A 19,401-nucleotide genomic window follows, 5' to 3' on the forward strand; every position below is an offset into this window, starting at 1 on the left:
GCTGGACGAGCACAAGTCCATGGGGCCGGATGCGCTGCATCCGAGGGTGCTAAAGGAGTTGGCCGATGAGATTGCAGAGCCATTGGCTATTATCTTTGAAAAATCATGGCGATCGGGGGAGGTCCTGGATGACTGGAAAAAAGCTAATGTAGTGCCCATCTTTAAAAAAGGGAAGAAGGAAGATCCAGGGAACTACAGGCCAGTCAGTCTCACCTCAGTCCCTGGAAAAATCATGGAACAGGTCCTCAAGGAATCAATTCTGAACCACTTCAAGGAGGGGAAAGTGATCAGGGAAAGTGATCAGGAACAGTCAGCATGGCTTCACCAAGGGCAAGTCATGCCTGACTAACCTAATTGCCTTCTATGATGAGATAACCGGCTCTGTGGATGAGGGGAAAGCAGTGGATGTGCTATTTCTGGACTTTAGCAAAGCTTTTGATACAGTCTCTCACAGTATTCTTGCCAGCAAGTTAAAGAAGTATGGGCTGGATGAATGGACTGTAAGGTGGATAGAAAACTGACTAGATGGTCAGGGTAGTGATCAATGGTTCCATGTCTAGTTGGCAGCCGATATCAAGTGGAGTGCCCCAAGGGTTGGTGCTGGGGCCGGTTTTGTTCAATATCTTCATTAACGATCTGGAGGATGGTGTGGACTGCACCCTTAGCAAGTTTGCAGATGACACTAAACTGGGAGGAGTGGTTGATACGCTGGAGGGTAGGGATAGGATACAGAGGGACCTAGACAAATTAGAGGATTGGGCCAAAAGAAATATGATGAGGTTCAACAAGGCCAAGTGCAGAGTCCTGCATTTAGGACAGAAGAATCCCATGCACTGCTATAGACTAGGGACCGAATGGCTGGGCAGCAGTTCTGCAGAAAGGGGCCTAGGGGTTACAGTGGACGAAAAGCTGAATATGAGTCAACAGTGTGCCCTTGTTGCCAAGAAGGCTAATGGCATTTTGGGTTGTATAAGTAGGGGCATTGCCAGCAGATCGAGGGATGTGATCATTCCCCTCTATTCAGCACTGGTGAGGCCTCATTTGGAGTACTGTGTCCAGTTTTGGGCCCCACACTACAAGAAGGACGTGGACAAATTGGAGAGAGTCCAGCAGAGGGCAACAAAAATGATTAGGGGGCTGGAGCACATGACTTATGAGGAGAGGCTGAGGGAACTGAGATTGTTTAGCCTGCAGAAGAGAAGAATGAGGAGGGATTTGATAGCTGCTTTCAACTACCTGAAAGGGGGTTCCAAAGAGGATGGATCTAGACTGTTCTCAGTGGTAAAAGATGACAGAACAAGGAGTAATGGTCTCAAGTTGCAGAGGGGGAGGTTTAGGTTGGACATTAGGAAAAACTTTTTCACTAGTAGGGTGGTGAAGCACTGGAATGGGTTACCTAGGGAGGTGGTGGAATCTCCTTCCTTAGAGGTTTTTAAGGTCAGGCTTGACAAAGCCCTGGCTGGGATGATTTAGTTGGGTTTGGTCCTGCTTTGAGCAGGGGGTTGGACTAGATGACCTCCTGAGGTCCCTTCCAACCCTGAGATTCTATGATTCTATGATTCAAGTAGAGCAGAACAATTACCTCTCGTGTCTTCCATACAGCCAGCATGGGATTAGCCTTTTCCACAACTGCCTCACATTGTTCACTCATTCAATTTGTGAGCCACTATAACCCCCAGATCCTTTTCAGCAATACTACCACCTGGACAGTGATTCCCCATTTTGTAGCTGTGCCTTTGTTTTTTCCTTCCTAAGTACTTTGCACTTGCTGTACTGCTGGCTTGTGTGCTGCATCAAACACTAGTTACTGCTCACAGGATGCAATTAGATCTTCCTGTATTCACGAGGTAGGGAACACAACAGATGGTGCAGGCTTATTCTTAAATGCAGAGGCACTGGAATGACCCATGCTTCCAGAAGCTCCTTGCCAGAACAGGGATTTAGTTCCTTTTTACAGTTTGGTGGTAGCAGTCACATTGTATTTTGCTCCTCACTAAGCCCCCTCAAAATTTAGCTCAGGATTAACATGGGGACACACTGGGAAGGTCCCAGATCACACATGGGGTAACACTGATACCCTGAAAACTGTTAGGGGTGCCCATAGCTAAGTCTACTCTGCCAGATTGTGGTGCACCTTACCCCTGCACACAGGAGCACACATAGGCACTGTTGCATATAACAGCAGCTAACAGAACTCCCCAGCTAAGCTGATATGCATTTGGGGAGATGGCTCTAAGAGGGGCAGAAGTGAGAGCACCAACCTGTCACCTCTGGAAGCCGGAAGCCAGTTTACATCACAAGTGCTTGGGAAGTGCTCAGTATAGCCACTAGGGAAAGTTCAGTTACATCACAAAACAAGGCTCTAGTCCCATTCTGGAGGAGAGACTTTCTTGTTCACTTGTCAGAATTTCACGTGTAAATGTGTAGGAAGTACTAGGCTCTTTGCCTTCCTCTCATGCCCCTCTTCTGTGCCAGTTCACAACCCCCAACTCGGCATTCTTCTCAGCCCCAATTCACTACTCATCCTTCTGTGGTTAGGAAGAAAGGAGGTTGTGACCTTCTACTCTGGTGTTGTGTGGACGGGTGCTCCGCTAGGTCACTCTAATCCTTGACTCTGGGAGCCAGCCTTACCCTGCTCTGCTGTGAGAACTCCCACTCCTGGGCTGTTCACACACAGCCTCTGGCACATAGGCTGCTCCCAGCTACGTGCAAACGAATAACACTAGCCAATATCTCCAGTCCCAGACACAACCCTCCGTCTTGCAGTGTTCAATTATGCCCGCTGGATGCTGCAAGCTTATACGAGTTTGATCAATTTCTTTGTTAAATTCATATGTACCAGGCTTGTTATCCGAAGGGGAGTCTCTGACATGCTTCAAACCAAACGCACTGCTTCAGGTAGAATAAAAAAGAAATTTATTAACTATAAAGATAGATTTTAAGTGATTATCAGTCAAAGCATAAGTCAGATTTGGTCAAATGAAATAAAAGCAAAACGCATTCTAAGCTGATCTTAACACTTTCAATGTCCTTACAAACTTAGATGCTTTTCACCACAGGCTGGCTGGTTGCTCTTCAGCCAGGATTTCCCCTTTGATCAGCGCTTCAGTCGCTTGGTGTGGTGTCTGCAGATGTATGTGGAAGAGAGAGGGAGAGCACGGCATATGTCTCTCCCTTTTATCATGTCCTTTCTTCCCTCTTGGCTTCCCCCCACCCCCCAGGTCCCTTCAGCGTCAGGTGAGCATTACCTCATCGCAGTTCCAAACTGAGCAAAGGAAGGGGGGTGACTCCCTTGAGAGTCTAACGGATTCTTTTGTTGCTGCCTAGGCCGCGTCTATTCTTCCTGTGAGTCTGAGCTGGATTTGTCCCATCTATGCCCTGTTGAGGTGTGAACTGCCCCTCTGCTTCTGGAGAGTTTTTGTCTGGGCTTGCTTTAAGCCATGAGAATACATTTTCAGCCTCATAACTATATACATGAAATTATAACCTATAACATCACTATAGTAACAACGCTCAGTACATCATGAGCCTTCCGAAGCCACCCGATATGATAAACTTTGCATTGGATACCCCACAATCATTTTACAAGGATGAACATGGGGGTGCTGGGTGTTCTCCCGACATACAGAGGTCTCTTGGCCTTTGCATGAATGAGTCTTTCAGGGAGAGGACAACTTCTCTGCTAGGCCACTTCCTTCTCCCTGCTTCTAACTGCGCTGTCTCCCTTATCAGAGCAGGGCTAGAGCAGCAGGTCACCTCCACAGGTGAGACGAATGGCAGTGAGGCCTCAAGACACTCCGAGACCTCCAGGCAGCCACTCAGCAGATGCCAAGAAGGGGCACAGCCTGGACATGGTTGGCCTGGTCCTGTAAATACATCAAACAGGATCAAAGAAAGTGCAGGATGAGGTGAAAAATGTGTGAGCCCCATAAACTCATGCTTAACATAAAGCCATGCCTTCATTTGACATAATTGGGGCTCAGTAAGCAGGGCACTGAAGAGATGTTGTAAGTCAGGACTTCAAGGTTCATTGACAGATCTGGGATAGGGAGCTCATGCAGCACTTACCAGCACTAGACTAAGCCAAGTCTGTTACAGCAACAATGTTCACCCAAAGATCTCAAAGTACCTTACGAGGGAAGGCAAGTATTCCCATTTTAGTGTGGGGAAACAGGGGAGGGATGGACGGATCACTTGATGATTACCTGTTCTGTTCATTCCCTCTGAAGCACCTGGCACTGGCCACTGTCAGAAGACAAGATTCTGGGCTAGACAGACCTTTGGTTTGACCCAGTATGGCCATTTTATGTTCTTAAGGAAGGTTAAGTGAGTTACCTAAGATCATTCCATGAGCAGGTGGGAGAGTCAGGACTAAACTAAGCTCTAAACTTCCCCCTTCTCTGTGTGACACTTTCATAGACACCAAAAATCACAAAAATATTTTCAGATTGCAAAAGGATGCAGACTTTTGATTATAAGCTCTTTTGAATCCCACTGCAGTCAGGGCATATCCTACAGCAAGCCCTACAAGACCTTGGACTAACATCACCTTCCAGTCGCAGCATTTCAAAGAACCCAGCAGGTAATCTGGAGTGACTGAATCACAAAGAGACATAGGCTTGGCCTCTGTCCCCTTCCCTACTCCAAAATGACACTGATCCAAATTATTACACTGGCCCACCAGTGCAAATTTCTCTAGTGTAGACAGGCCTATTGTGAAGGCATTACAAATCTGTGAAAGTGTTCCCTAGTGCTGTTTGAAACAGTAGTACATTAAAGCACACTAGGGAACATTACAATGAAATTACACATGACAGCATATACTGTACAAAAAGAAAGCCCACCCAAACCCCCTGATTTTGGACATCTACATAAAACTCAAAAATTGCTAAAAATAAACCCTTAAAAATGAAGTTAAAAAACACTGAAAAACAGAAGCCCTACTTATGATGGATGTTTTATGAGAAGCTACGAACACTTGAGACAGATCCTTGGGAATACAATAGTTTGATCTCTACTCTTGCTCTGATTGGGATGCCAACTGCCACCGCCAAGAAAGAAATCCCCTCTCTGTAATTAAGTTAGTAATAAGGACCATCAACACAAGAGATCCTGTAGGAGAGAAACATATTATCCATTTCTTAGTCAAGGTTGAATAAAGCTTTCCTACAGAGAGAAATGCAGCTTCCTGTTGGGTGCTGGACAAAGTTACCCATTCTAGTTCTGTCTTCCCGCACCTGACAAAGGGAGCACTACTAAGGGGCTACCTGAGTACAAGCACTACCATCTATGTGGAGTGGAAGGAACACCTCCTGCCAGCCAAATCAGGACTTGGTGAGAGATTTCCCCATGCCTAAACTTGGGGTGATTCTAATTCCCCCTCCTCTCCTTTTTGTCAGTGTAAATTAAAACATCACTGTTTGGGCAGGGTTAATGTATTATTGGCGACCAAGTTTCTAAAAGTCTAAAGCTTTCAAGACTAGCCACTCCTTCATGAGACTAATATCACATGCCATGGCTGTGAAACCCTTCCAGCGAAAACCCTCTTTCTGCCTTTTCAATGAGAGCACACTTTTAGCCAGTTTAGAATCGAACCCCTATCAGTCTAATGCATCTTACAGCGTCTCTTACCAACCTGCATGAATTGGTGTAGCCTAAAACAACTGCTAAAGGATTTTGACTCATGTCAATCATACTTTGAAGCAGAGTGTTTCAAAGGAATCTCTCAACTCTCAAAGGACAAATGTGTTCAGATGGCATCTCCAAAGAGGAACTGTAACAAATCTAGTGAAATATTTTCCCTTTACACTCTGCCTCCCTTTCCCATCCACAAAAAGCCCTACATTAAAAGCAACATTTAGGGCTAGCCTCAAAATCCCACACACCAATAAATTCAGAGTGAAGAAATCTTACTCCATCCTTAACTTACACCATCATAATCAATGGCATCACACAGAGGTGAAAAAAAAAATCTGTGTTCTTTCCTGGACCTTTTGCGGTAGATGAAGATGGAATCTACAGTTTAGAGAATACTTCTGATTTTTGTTAGTAGAAATGGCAGGCAGGTCAGGTCCTGCCTTCTCGCACAGTACTGGCAGAGTTTGGAGGATCAGGATGGCTGAAAGCCAACTTGCAGCTCTCTCCAACTTCAGGGAGAGTATTCTGAGCCTTCAGAAAACTTGCTCTGTTAAACTGAGAGCTCCTCTTTTTAATCATAAGGCAGCAGTAAAGGCACAAACTGTGTTTTAAAGATTAATGGCAAACAATAACTATATGCAAACCAGGCTATCAGCTATCAGATATGATCCCATTTGGCTCATGTAAGGATGCAGTTGGAAGCTTCAACTCTGAATTTAGTTTTTGCAGGTTCACAGCTACTATTTAAACAGATTGTAATATATAAAAAAATGTGTACTGCAAATGTGACACAAATGGATGTAGCATTGCATCAAATAATTTATTCTCAAAGGGGCTAATTTACTCCTGTAGTGGAACATTTATAGTACTTTCTTGGCTAGGAAGGTTTTTAGTTTGGTTGGCTAAACATGGCATATCCAAAAACATGGAGGGGATTCTTAACAGAAATGCAGCACTCTGTGTTCCAAGCCCTGTCCTATTTTTGTTAGTCTAATGGCTATTGGTAACCCCAGTCTTTGAGAAAAATATACAATGCATCAAGATTCTATAAAAAGCAGCTGTTATTTCAAGTCAGGGGCTACAATATCTCAAGAGTCTTGATGAATATAGTTTTGTTCTTTATACAGTGTTATCTTAATCTGTCTCTGGTTGTGTCTAATACAAATTAACTTCAAACTGCCCCATCAACAAGTGATGGGAGACAGCATGATCGGCCCGGCATGTGCCACGTGTCATTGGTAAGCAAGCCTCTTCCAGCCAGTGATGCAGTAAGCTGATGGACTCCCAGAAGAAGCTGGCTCCCCCACACACATTTTTTAAAAAATTACACAGGCTGTTTCTAACTAAGAAAGACATCAAAAGGATTCACACTAGTTCACATGATCTCCCCAACTGTGAAGTTATATAGAAAAAAGTAGGCTCCCAAAATGATCCACATCCATTAGCTTAAAATGGGACAGCATTTTCCTCTAGTCCTGTGGTCAAAACTTGCAGTGTTTCTGCGATGCTGATACACAATACAACAATACAATGTTGTGATGCACTGTGGGATTGTCTACAACCTTCACAATTTTGTCTTGCATGGCAGATCAGTGAAAACCCAAGCTTGACAGCAACCCGAGAATTAGAGGGCTACAGTCAAGGCTTTAAAAAAGTATTATGATATACATATGGATAGGTGCAACAGTGTCAGAGAAAGACGATCACTTCAGACTCTGAAAGAGTTCCAAGCAGTGGTACTGTTTGTAACACAGAACTGCAAAAGCACAACCATGCAAACAATCAGCTGTACAATGCAAACAGTCCCTGGAGGATTTGTTTACCATAATATTGGGGCAACAATATGCCCCTGCTCCAATCCTGCATCTTAAAACAAACAGATGATTGGGAAAGAGAGAAAAGATCACAGAACAGATTGAGAAAATCTTTAACAGCACCCATTGTCAGTCAAAGGCAGGAAGCACTGTCAAGAACTACCATCTCAGGCACCAGGAAGCACAGAAACATCAAGAAAGCACTGAATCACAAGAACCTGAAAAATTCAAAGGAAGGAAAGACAGGATAACGATTGTCTCAGCATTTAAATGTCATGCGGACACTCTGGCAGAATAACCTCTATTTGCCTTGCAAAATATGGATAATGTCCCATTTTAGGGGGACTGCTATTTGGTTAAGAGGAACTATTCCCACCACCCACATCAAAAGAATGCAACATGCAGCGTGACATATCGGCAGACTTCACTACAATACAGCTCAGGACCTCCCAATTTCAAAACAAAAGGATGAGAGCAATTACAGCAGGTCTGCTACCTGTGCAATTATTTTGCAGCCAACCTCAGTCCTGCCCACAACAAAGCAAATGAGTCCACCCCCAGAGCTAAGCCACAGTTAAGTTTTGTTAAAATCTGTCCACAACACAATCTTTAAGTCTGTGAGCTAAATTAAAAATCAATATTTCAATAATTCTCTACAGGAATTTAAGCTTATTTGTCTATAGATTATACCTACTCTTCCAGCTGCATGGCTTTTGGAGGGAACACAGGGGATTTCTGAGTGATGGTGGTTTAGGTTTAATGTAATTAATATTCAGCTGTTCTTCACATCCCATCTGGAGGACTCTACTTCTCATGCAATGGCTATTTAGGCCTCAAACCACCTTTTTTTGGGGGGGTGGGGGGAGAAATTGGATCTAATTTATCTGGACAGTCTGACGCATAATTAAGTTAGAGAAACAATGAAGGCAGGAAGACTGAGGTCCACCAGCATACGCCCCCCCTCACTAAACTGATTATGTGAGATGCATCCACTGAGACTGATGGATAATTGTGACTCAGAGTTTAAGTGGAAAGTGGAAAAAGCCAAGGTTTCTGCCCATATGCCTAGTTCTATTTGAAAAGCCATCTTGCAAAGAGGACTCCTTAATGATGGCATTTTACAGGACATACACACAGCTCACACCCTTTCCAAACATATTCATTGTATTATTAATGTTAGTGAGCACATCACAGGCTCAAAACTAGCCAAAACTGGTGATGACCAATGACTGTGACCATATGCATCCCAGATGGCTGCCTGTGTGAACAATCCAGTTCCCAGCAGCCAGATGAACATGTTACAAAAATACCAACACAATGGGCATTTCTGACTCTCTTTAACAGAGACAGAGGACTGAATGAGTCACAAAGACCAAACTGCCCTTCTTACACCTAGGCCAGGTCCACACTAGAAGCTTTTGCTGATATAGTAATGTCAGATAGTGGTGACTTTATGACATTTTTATACTGGCAAAAATCCCTAGTGTAGACAGAGTTATACTAGCAACAAAATGCTTTTGCCAGCAAAGTTTACAAAAGCACTCTTTTGCCAGTATAGGCTATATCTCCACTAGAAGGGGTTGCCAGTATAGATACACCAGTAAACCCTTTCCAGTATAGATCTAATGTAGATCTGGCCCTAGAGTTGGTGCCTTCAGGTCAGGTTTGGAACATGGAGGAAGTTTGCCTCATCACTCCCTGCACTTGCTACTTCTGTCTTGAAGCTAAACACAGGCTTTCAGTCCAAGTCTGTCAGAAAGGCATCTTTCACCAGTATAAAAACCACACCACAAATTCAATAATATCTATAATGTTTCCCCAAAATTAAAGAGCCCAAAGTGACACCATAGCACAGCAGCCAAATGTTTCCATCATCATAATTTTATGTTGAGAGTGCACACAATGCTCTGAACCCTTCACCAGGGGACTCTCTGTACTAGTGATAAAATGATGTATGTATGTATGTATGCAGTGTTCTTGAAGCCACTTCCCCTTGAATAGTCCATTGAAACATGTGTTAACTGCTTATGTTAAACAATCTGTTCCACCCTTGTATTTAGCTGTGACACTCTGAGTGAGTTTCCCAGCCATGAAGAAGTGTAAAATCGAAAACTTGTTTCTCTCACCAACCGAAACTGGTCCAATAAGATATTACCTCACCCACCTTAAAACACTGTATGGTCCATCATGGCACCTACACTATGTTGGATCATTTTAATAGCTGAAAAAGGCCTATGCTTTGTTCCACATTTAAGGGTCTAACATAACTTATGAAAATCAAGTTGCTTTCTTTCTGGTTTGCACATGATCACAAATTACTTCTGTCAGAAATCAAAGCACAAGAAGAACAATGTAAGTATCACATCAAAAGATAGAAGTTGACACACTTGCTCTCTGAAAATAAAACTGAATAGCCTGCTCAAGAGCCTGATCCTGCAGTCTTTATGGAGGCAAAACTCAGCTTTATTTTAGTGAGCTTTGCCTGCATAAAAGCTGCTGGGTCAGGCTTAATCAACCTTTTTCCTATTTAAAAAAAAAAGTTGACAATAGATATGTTTCATATAAAATATCATTTCTGCCATATGGGGGAGGATGGAAGAGAACTAGGTTTAAAGCTTTCTTCTATGATGTCACAGATACAGAGATATCATCTTACTACCTAAGAGCTGCAACACAAAGCTTGCTTCTATTAGATTACTTTTTCACCACTCTCTCTCACCTTGCTTGCAAGCAGGACATCCTGTCCAAGCGTTCTATGTAGTTAAGTTAGGAGAGATGGTTCAAGGTTGTGTGGGGGAGGGATTAGAACAACAGAATCAGCTCACAGTCGCAAAAAACAACCATCAACTTCACAAAGTTCAGTCTGAGAAGCTGTGCACCCACAATTACAAGGTTTGTTTTTTACCCAGCAGTTTGGTATGCCAGTTTAGAAGCTTGAAAATGTAAATTCTGCCACTGTTGCATGTACCTCCATTCTAATGATTTCATTATAATCACCATGTTACCAGGCTGCCATTTTGTCCTACAATTTGCACTTTGCAAACATTACACAACGTTGACATTAACATGCCTGTTTGTATTTAATAACTACTAGAGTGCCTCACAACCTCAAACTCTTTGTTCAGCCACATCAGACATTATGTTCACAGAACTCTGGAAGTGATGTCTACAAGGGAGCACAAAACACTGTTTTGTTCTAGGTCCTACAAAAATCATTGCATTTTATTTTTTTGTTTAAAGATTAGGAGATTTTAATAAACTTCTTTAGAGCCCAACACACATTCTTTCAGATTACAGCAATTGTCTATATTATAGCCTATAGCTCTAATATAGATCTTTTAAGGGGGCAAAAGGGTCCAGTTGCAACCTCTTTGCTACATAAATTCCAACCAAATATCTCTGGATCAGAGAACATGCTAAAGGACTGTGTGTATCCCATATCTCCTTCCAAAACCAAATCACCCGCAGACTGGGAAGAGCTGTGCATTAGTCACCGCTCTTAACAGTATTTTCTACTTGGACCAACAACAACAAAATAATCAGTTTTTACATAATAAAGTTCCTCAGTGCTTTTTGCTTTCTAACCTGACAAGTACCCAGTAAGGTTAGAACAGAAGCTTGAGGAATTTAATGGCAGACACACTTATTCTATCCTACTTCCCAAACTGATTCAAACTCATGCCTTTCTTTGAGTTTTCTATTATCAAAGAAAAAAGGCCCTTCCCCTCCACCTCCCCCTCTTTCAGGCTTCCATCTGTGTGAAGCTGCACTGACAGAGGCAATTAATGTAGGTTTGACATTACCGCCCCATTTTTAAACACAAATGAGACAACTGCATTTGCCTATGCCACACACATTCCAATATGACAGGGTGAAAGAATGAAAAAGTGAGCTCTGGAAATTACCAGTGCCATGGACATGCAGGGTTAGTAACATGGCTGAAATACCCCCTTCTCAACTTCAAAAAGGAACAGGCACCACTAATTACAACTTCCTCCTACTGTCTCCCCAATACTCACATCGCTACTCTTGTGTTTCCAAAATGCACCTGTTAGAATTAGGATCTTGCCCATCATTCAGACCATGTCATGCCCATCTTTGAATTCATTCCCTTGCTTCCCCCATTATCCACCACATCAGGTTTAAACTCTTGTTCTCGCTCTCAAAGTCCTTCAGAACTGTGTTCTGGCCTGTAGTCTCTGAACTAGTTTATATGCATGAACTTCATCCACTGCCTTCCTCCACTGATGACTGCCAGTACTCCACTCATTTCCTCTCACTCAGTGCCTTTACCACATTGCCAAGACACTCCCCAGCCCCGCTCTGGTTTCAAACCCCTCCTACAGATTCACTCTGACATGATACCCATAAGAAATGAAAAAATAAGTCATTTTAATCCTGTCTCTGGGCCTATAGGGGCCTGCAGTCATCTCAATTACAGATTTTTGACTGAAAGATCTTTATGGTAGGATCTTATATAAGGGCAGAGCACATCATCAGTTGTTTACAAATTAACAATAACTAATCACCACTTTCTCCCAAAACAGTCATTTCCTACCCCAGCTCACTCAGGTTTACTTGAAAAGGGGGAAGGCCTTTTTTGTAAATACATAAAGGTGAGCTCAGAGCAATACCATGTCAAAGTGGAACTCCAAATATTTTGGAGTATTAGGCCCAAAGGATGCCAAAGGGGAATGATCTTGATGTTTGAAGTGTTCACAAAGTGCCTCTGAATGAGTTATGAGTTCCTCAGAATAACTTCTATTATAAAAAAGAGGGTTTTTTTTACCTTGTATTAGAGATCTAAAGTGTAACAAAGAAAACATTACCACATTTAACCAAGTCTGTCATCTGTTAAAAGTGAACCATTTTAGTCATGACATGGAATGCTACAATTTACAAAGCACTCACAAAAAGTTTAGTGGAATTCTTCACTAGTGCATGAAAAAAACTGTACTTATGAAACCACTTTCAAACTCAGTAAGAATATGTCTGTAATCAAATGTCTTATACCCACAAAACCAACACTGACAACATTTTACACCTACTTTCCTTCATACGAGTCATACCAGGAAATATCTGAAAACTACAATCCAGGATATTTGGAAAAAAAATCTGGGATATTTGGGAAACAATCCAAGGCACACCTTTTAAAATGGTTGAAATTCCAAAAATTTGCAATTCTGTGTTTGACAGAATGGAAAAAATAGTAGCTATTTTGCTAAAAATTAAAGGACAGTTGTTAGCGTACAGGACTTATGGCACTACATTTCTGACTATACCACTGCCTCATTCGGTGACCTGGGCAAGTCACTAAGGCCTGCTCTACCCACAGATTTTGTGCCAGGATAACTATTTTGGTTAGGGGTATAGGTTTTTTTTAAACCAATGTAGCTATCCCAGAACAACCTCAAGTGTGGATGTAATTCTATACTGGTACAAGCACTTTGATACCAGGTCCATGCCAGGAAGTTGTCCCACTTTCATTATACCAGTACCGTTAAAATGAGAGAATTTTCATGCACCACCGAGGCCTTACACTCAATCTGTTTCCACCTATTTATGATTTTCCAGTTTTCTAAACCACTTTCTGATGCTCACGCTGAAGGAGCTCTAGAAGCATAAAGTATTTTTATGGCTGTGTATCACGAGTGGGGTGCGTAGCTGGGAGCCTGACCTTTGCTTTACCTCACAAGATACGAGGGTGCAAGACCTAGGTAACGTTTTCCCCTGGGTCACGGTTTACGGACAGGGCTTAACTGGGCACGCAGCAGCCCGACTGATTTTCATCAGTTCCATTCAGGAAAGTAAACAGAGACGCGAGGGGGGGGGGGAATCCTGCCCCGCAGACAGACCCCAACAACATCCTCCAGGCAGCTTAACCCGACTAGCGACTCCTCTCATGCCCCAGGCTCGCCAGCCGCCCCGGCCCCTCCAGCCTGCCCCACGACTGGTGCCCGGGGCAGGGGGCGCAGCCCCAGCCCCGGGGGACGCAAATCCGGACAGTGCCGGCTCCCCAGCGAGCCGCCAGGTGGTGCCGCAACACGCCGGAGTCCACAACCCCCCCCCAGGGACGCCCCCCAGCCCGGGGCTGGCTGCCGAGCGGCGCCCAGAGACACCCCGCACCCAAAGGACCGGGGCCTGCGCCCCCCCAAAGCTTGCTGCCTCACAGGGGCAGGTTGTCGCGTCGCGGAGGTTGCTGGGAGTGGTAGTTCTCGGCCCCTCCCCTCTCCCGGCTCTCCCTGGAGCGCGAGGCCGGCCGGACTACAGCCCCCGGCATGCCCCGCGCGAGGAGCGGGGCCACCCTGTGGGAAGCGCTCGGGTCCCTACTGCCCCAACCCTGCCGAGGGAGCGCGGCGCAGGCACCGAGCCGAGGGCGCACTGCCGTCCCGCTGTCGGAACCGCCAGGCCCCCCTCACCTCACGCGCCACCTACCGGATAGCAAGGCGGCGGCGCGGGAAGTCCCTGACAGACCCAGCGGCGGGAGGTAGTGGGAGAATCCGCTCCGCTATACTGCCTTGCTGTCACTGAGTATGCGCGCTGAGTGGAGCATGCGCAGTAACATCCGCTGAAGCCGCGGCCCCGCTCTGCCCTCACTTGGGATGACAACGGCGTCCCTGCGGCTAGCGGCGCGGGGCCAATCCGAGGGGAGGGGTGGGAGTGGGCGGAGCCTGTGCAGGAGCGGGTCAGACTCAGCCCGCTGCCGGCAGGGGGAGGGGCAAAGGGAGAGCACGGGGTGAAGGTCAGGCCAGCTGTTGCTTAGGTGCCTCGTGGGGCACCTGGGAGCACCTGGCTGCCCTTGTCACTCGCTGGGAGCCCACACACCTGGACAAGCCTGTACCACGGGGTTCTGTGGCTGCTAGCTGGTGTGAGATCCTTCTGTAGACAGACTCCACTGTAATTCTTTCATAGATAGAAGCAGCAAAGAATCCTGTGGCACCTTATAAGATGCCACAGGATTCTTTGCTGCTTCTACAGAACCAGACTAACACGGCTACCCCTCTGATACTCTTTCATAGATAGATAACCCTGAAATAGATTGACAGCCCCAAGAGTTCAAAAGTCACGGGTTGTGCACCAAAAGTTATTAAATTGAAAAATATACACACACACACATTTTTTTATTTGCTTTTTTGTGTCCAAGTCGTTGGTGGTGCACCAGCATCACACTTCTGCTGTTACCCTTCTCAAAGAATCTGCACCCTAAAATCCATATACTTAAAACATTTGTACATTCCTATAATATTCAGTACTGTTTAGGACTTCCTTTAGCATGTGATTCTGCCCCGCTCCTTCCCTTTTTAACTGAAAATTTATTAAAAATCCTTATTTGTGTAACTAATCTCCCAACACTGAACCACATGCTTTACTCATCTGTTACTTCACTTGTTGCATACATAGATGGTGAATTTTCTACTGAATTGTTTATATTTCTAAATGCATATCTGACATTTATAGCCTTTTATGTATGTTACATATTTTGCTATGATACATAAAGTGATGTTTTTCACTCTGACAAGTTTACTGTTTTGTACTGCCGAAATCAGGGATTTTTTAAAATAAATGATTCTGCCTCTCGCACCGAGGTTGCCTCTCCGGGGGAGGGAACTCCAGTTTCTAGGAAAAGGCAGGTGTTAGTAATGGGAGATTCGATTATTAGAAATGTAGATAGCTGGGTCTGTGATGACCGGGAGAACCGTATGGTGACTTGCCTGCCTGGTGCGAAGGTTGCGGATCTCTCGATGCTTCTAGATAGACTTATGTGTAGTGCTGGGGAGGAGCCGGTGGTCATGGTACATGTAGGTACCAATGACATAGGGAAGGGTAGAAGAGATGTCCTGGAAGCCAAATTTAGGCTGCTAGGGAAGAGACTGAAATCCAGGACCTCTATGGTGGCATTTTCAGAAATGCTCCCAGTTCCACGTGCAGGGCCAGGTAGGCAGGCAGAGCTTCAGAGTCTCAATGCGTGGATGAGACGATGGTGTAGAGAGGAGGGGTTTACGTTCATTAGGAACTGGGGAAACTTCTGGGATGGGAGGAGCCTATACAGGAGAGATGGGCTCCACCTAAACCAAAGTGGAACCAGACTGCTGGCACTAAACATTAAAAAGGTTGTAGAGCAGTTTTTAAACTAGGAGATGGGGGAAAGCCGACTGCTGCAGAGGAGCGTGTGGATCGGACACAGACTTCTTTTAGGGGAGAGTCTGATGATAGAGAATCTCCAGGTTATAGTCAGGAGCAGAGGACTAAAAAGTATAATGTAAGGGCCGGATCAGATGATAAACAGTCACATAAAAAAGAATCTGGCACATCAGAAAAAGGCAGGCTAATAAACAGGGACAAGTTTTTAAAGTGCTTGTACACAAATGCCAGAAGTCTAAATAATAAGATGGGTGAACTAGAGTGCCTTGTGATAAAGGAGGATATAGATATAATAGGCATCACAGAAACCTGGTGGACTGAGAGCAACCAATGGGACACAATCATTCCGGGGTACAAAATATATCGGAAGGACAGAACAGGTCGTGCAGGGGGAAGAGTGGCACTATATGTGAAAGAAAGTGTTGATTCAAATGAAGTAAAAATCTTAAGCGAATCCACATGTTCCATAGAGTCTCTATGGATAGAAATTTCATGCTCTAGTAAAAATATAACATTAGGGATCTATTATCGACCACCTGACCAGGACAGTAATAGTGATGATGAAATGCTAAGGGAAATTAGAGAGGCTATCAAAATTAAGAACACAATAATAGTGGGGGATTTCAATTATCCCCATATTGACTGGGAACATTTCACTTCAGGAAGAAATGCAGAGATAAAATTTCTCGATACTTTAAATGATTGCTTCATGGAGCAGCTGGTACGGGAACCCACAAGGGGAGAGGCAACTCTAGATTTAATCCTGAGTGGAGCGCAGGAGCTGGTCCAAGAGGTAACTATAGCAGGACCGCTTGGAAATAGTGACCATAATACAATAGCATTCAACATCCCTGTGGTGGGAAGAACACAACTGCCCAACACTGTGGCATTTAATTTCAAAAGGGGGAACTATACAAAAATGAGGGGGTTAGTTAGACAAAAGTTAAAAGGTACAGTGACTAAAGTGAAATCGCTGCAAGTTGCGTGGGCCCTTTTTAAAGACACCATAATAGAGGCCCAACTTCAATGTATACCCCAAATTAAGAAAAACAGTAAAAGAACTAAAAAAGAGCCACCGTGGCTTAACAACCATGTAAAAGAAGCAGTGAGAGATAAAAAGACTTCCTTTAAAAAGTGGAAGTCAAATCCTAGTGAGGCAAATAGAAAGGAGCACAAACACTGCCAACTTAAGTGCAAGAGTGTAATAAGAAAAGCCAAAGAGGAGTTTGAAGAACGGCTAGCCAAAAACTCCAAAGGTAATAACAAAATGTTTTTTAAGTACATCAGAAGCAGGAAGCCTGCTAAACAACCAGTGGGGCCCCTTGATGATCGAGATGCAAAAGGAGCGCTTAAAGACGATAAAGTCATTGCGGAGAAACTAAATGGATTCTTTGCTTCAGTCTTCACGGCTGAGGATGTTAGGGAGATTCCCAAATCTGAACTGGCTTTTGTAGGTGACAAATCTGAGGAACTGTCACAGATTGAAGTGTCACTAGAGGAGGTTTTGGAATTAATTGATAAACTCAACATTAACAAGTCACCGGGACCAGATGGCATTCACCCAAGAGTTCTGAAAGAACTCAAATGTGAAGTTGCGGAACTATTAACTAAGGTTTGTAACCTGTCCTTTAAATCAGCTTCGGTACCCAATGACTGGAAGTTAGCTAATGTAACGCCAATATTTAAAAAGGGCTCTAGGGGTGATCCCGGCAATTACAGACCGGTAAGTCTAACGTCGGTACCGGGCAAATTAGTTGAAACAATAGTAAAGAATAAAATTGTCAGACACATAGAAAAACATAAACTCTTGAGCAATAGTCAACATGGTTTCTGTAAAGGGAAATCGTGTCTTACTAATCTATTAGAGTTCTTTGAAGGGGTCAACAAACATGTGGACAAGGGGGATCCGGTGGACATAGTGTACTTGGATTTCCAGAAAGCCTTTGACAAGGTCCCTCACCAAAGGCTCTTACGTAAATTAAGCTGTCATGGGATAAAAGGGAAGGTCCTTTCATGGACTGAGAACTGGTTAAAGGACAGGGAACAAAGGGTAGGAATTAATGGTAAATTCTCACAATGGAGAGGGGTAACTAGTGGTGTTCCCCAAGGGTCAGTCCTTGGACCAATCCTATTCAATTTATTCATAAATGATCTGGAGAAAGGGGTAAACAGTGAGGTGGCAAAGTTTGCAGATGATACTAAACTCCTCAAGATAGTTAAGACCAAAGCAGATTGTGAAGAACTTCAAAAAGATCTCACAAAACTAAGTGATTGGGCAACAAAATGGCAAATGAAATTTAATGTGGATAAATGTAAAGTAATGCACATTGGAAAAAATAACCCCAACTATACATACAACATGATGGGGACTAATTTAGATACAACGAGTCAGGAAAAAGATCTTGGCGTCATCGTGGATAGTTCTCTGAAGATGTCCACGCAGTGTGCAGAGGCGGTCAAAAAAGCAAACAGGATGTTAGGAATCATTAAAAAGGGGATAGAGAATAAGACTGAGAATATATTATTGCCCTTATATAAATCCATGGTACGCCCACATCTCGAATACTGTGTACAGATGTGGTCTCCTCACCTCAAAAAAGATATTCTAGCACTAGAAAAGGTTCAGAAAAGGGCAACTAAAATGATTAGGGGTTTAGAGAGGGTCCCATACGAGGAAAGATTAAAGAGGCTAGGACTCTTCAGCTTGGAAAAGAGAAGACTAAGGGGGGACATGATAGAGGTATATAAAATCATTTATGTGGGTATCATTGAAAACTAGTTACCGCATTTTAAACTAAAAGAATTAACAGAGGCTTTCCCCCACTCAGTTTCCCGTATTCCCTTTCTCTTACTAAGGCGATGTCTACACTATGGACCGCACAGCAGCACAGCTGTACCACTGGTGCTGCACCCAAGGGCGGCTCCAGGCACCAGTGCAGCAAGCACGTGCCTGGGGCAGCAAGCTGCGGGGAGCGGCATGCTGGTTGTTGTGAGGGTGGCCGTCAGGCTGCCTTTGGCGGCATGCCTGTGGGAGGTCCACCGGTCCCGCGGTTTTGGCGGTAATTTGGCGGTGGGTATGCTGAAGGCGCGGGACTGGCGGACCTCCGGCAGGCAAGCCGCCGAATCCGCGTTACCAGCAGACCTCCTGCAGGCAAACCGCCGAAAGCTGCCTGACTGCTGTGCTTGGGGCAGCAAAATACATAGAGCTGCCCCTGGATGCACTGCTGTAAGGTCTGCTGTCTAACCACTCGGCAGGAGACGCTTTCCTGCTGACATAGAGCTGTCCACACTTGAAATTTATGTCAGTCAGAGGTGTGTTTTTTTCACACCCCTGACCAACAAAAGTTTTGCGGACGAAAGTGCTAGTGTAAACAAAGCCTACGGGTTTATCTACACAGACACTCTAAAGGTATGAAGTTAATGCACATCATTTACAGTGCCTTAAACCCCTGTGTGGGTGCTCTCATTCAGAAATAGTCACCTTAGTTTTGGCAATGGCAGTCAGGGCAACCATAAAAAATTGCTTGAGTCCTTTCCCAAACTACTACTAATCATTAGGCCGTTAATCTGTCTTGAACATTTTTAAAGTTTTGTATAGTCCGTGTGTAACCCACATTTGATTTTTTAAGTCCAAAGAGAAGAAGGAAAGCAGTGGAGCACTCACCTTAATTTTCCGAAATGCTCCCCTTTGTAGAAAAGCTTTTGAAATATTTCACAGGTATCAGTTTTAGCCTGACAAAATTTCAATATATGGTTTTAGATTCAAATTTAAGGTGATCTTACTCCTTTTGGGGGGAGGGATAGCTCA

General features: G+C 44.2%; 1 protein-coding gene across 1 annotated transcript in view; it reads right to left on the reverse strand.

Moving 5' to 3' along the window:
* Positions 1 to 14,047, reverse strand: part of CDIP1 (cell death inducing p53 target 1) — a 44,202-nt gene extending 30,155 nt beyond the window's left edge. The window contains exon 1 of the mRNA XM_044980009.1: positions 13,887 to 14,047. The gene's annotated coding sequence lies outside the window, so the exon portion shown is untranslated. The remainder of the gene's footprint in view (positions 1 to 13,886) is intronic.
* Positions 14,048 to 19,401: the final 5,354 nt, after the last annotated feature.

Source organism: Mauremys mutica, chromosome 11 (genome assembly GCF_020497125.1).
Source record: "Mauremys mutica isolate MM-2020 ecotype Southern chromosome 11, ASM2049712v1, whole genome shotgun sequence".
In the NCBI taxonomy this organism is placed as follows: domain Eukaryota; kingdom Metazoa; phylum Chordata; order Testudines; family Geoemydidae; genus Mauremys; species Mauremys mutica.